Genomic DNA, 2,031 nt, shown 5'->3' with positions numbered 1-2,031 from the left:
AACTGGTTGACACAGAAAACTCTTAAGAAGTAACATATGAGGGAGCTTTGGTGGCCTACTGGCAAGAGGCTGCACTGCAATCCCAGAGGTGAGCGGTTCGAATCCACCAGATGCTCTCCTGGAGGAGGGGCAATCTCCTCCTGTACCAGTCAGATCTGATTTGACGGTACACACACAATAAAAATAATAAAATTGGAAAAAAAATAATAAAATTGAAAAAATTTTAAATGAAGGAAGTAACATATGTTCAAGAACCCATGATAATGAAGGAAGAATTTCAAGCTACACTGCAGGCGTTGGCAAAAAAATAGGCCAAGGAATGGGTGGAATGACAAGTGAGGTGTTTGAATAAACAGATGCTGCCCTGGACATGCTCACTAGCCAAGACCAAGAAATGTGAAAGATAGATGCCTGGCCAACTGACTAGAAGAGACGCATACATGTTCTCATCCTAAAAAAAAGGTAACCCAACAAAGGAAATTATCAACTATATTATTAATATAAAATGAAAATGAAATCTAAATGGCTACAAAAGTGCATCCCCAGAGAAATTCAAGCTGAATTTGGAAGAGGCTGTGGCAGAAGGGATATATTAGCTGATGTCAGATGGATCTTGACTGAAAGCAGAGTATGTTTCCTTGTGTTTTACTGAGTATGCACAGGCATTTGATTGTGTAGATCTTAACAAATGATGCACAACATCAAGAAGAATGGAAATGCCCGAGTATTTAACTGTACTCTTGTGAAACCTATACATAGATCAAGAAACTGTTATCAGAACAAAACAAGGGAACTTGCACGGTTTAAAATCAGGAAAGAAGGGAGTGCTGGTGGCCTAGTGGCAAGAAGCAGCGCTGCAATCCCGAAGGTATGCGGTTCGAATCCACCAGATGCTCTGCTGGGGAAGGAGCAATCTCCTCCTGTGTCAGGTCCGATTCGACGGTATATAACAAGAAAAGGGGGCGGCGGGGGGGGAGTGCTTATAAAGTAAAATCAGGAATGATGTACATCAGGGTTATTATCTTTTCTCCATAATTATTCAAATCATTCGAGAAGCTGAACTATATGAAGAAGAAGAATGTGGCATCAGGATTAGAAGAAGACACATCAACAGTGTGTGTTATGCAGATGGCAAAACCTTGCTTGCTGAAACTGAAGAGAACTTGAAGCACTTGCTACGGAAGGTGAAAATCTACAGCCTTCAGTATGGATTCTATCTCAAGATCAACTGGAGAAAGATTGACATGGAAAATGATTCCATTTTACTCGGATCCACAATCAACACCCGACGGAGCAACAGTCAAGCAATCAAAATACATGTCGCATTGGGAAAAATCTGCTGTCACAGATCTCGCTAGAGTTCTAAAGAGGAGCAACGATTTCAGTTTGAAGACTAAGGTGCATCTTCTGCAAGCCATGGTATCTTCAAATACTTCCTATGCATCTCAAAGTTGGACAGTAAATAAGGACAGAAGGAGAATCAATGCCTTTATTTATTTTTTAAATTGTTAATATATTTTATCGTGATTTTAACAAGTTTACAGAAAAGTTGGATTTCCATTCATTCATTGTTGCACATTTTCCTCCTTCTCCCTCCATTCCCCCTCCCCTAGTTCACTTTTTAAAATTCTTAATATTCGTTCACTGTTGCAGTTTCCTCCCTCTCCCAGGTCATTTTGCAATGCACCTCTTATTCTGGATTGTTACACTCAATCCTTTAAATCGTAGTGTCAGAGAAGAATAGTGAATTTCCCATGAATTGGCAAAAGAACCAACAAGGCTGTCTCAAAGGAAATGCAACCAGGGCGCTCCATAGAGGCAAAGACGGTGAAACTTCATCTCACATGATTTACATTATGTTGTCAGACGGGACCAGGCCTTGGAAAAAGACATTATCCTGGGGAAGGCAGAGTTGTTGTTGTTGTTGTTGTTGATGTTGATGTTGTGTGCCATTGAATCGCTTGCCACTCATAGCGACCCTATGTACAACAGCCCTAAACTCTGCTCTGTCCTGTGCCAATCGCACTGTCT

This window comes from Elephantulus edwardii, unplaced genomic scaffold, assembly GCF_000299155.1.
Source record: "Elephantulus edwardii isolate Elephantulus edwardi_28Jun2011 unplaced genomic scaffold, EleEdw1.0 scaffold00236, whole genome shotgun sequence".
NCBI lineage: Eukaryota > Metazoa > Chordata > Mammalia > Macroscelidea > Macroscelididae > Elephantulus > Elephantulus edwardii.
Note: the sequence above shows the minus strand (reverse complement) of the source record.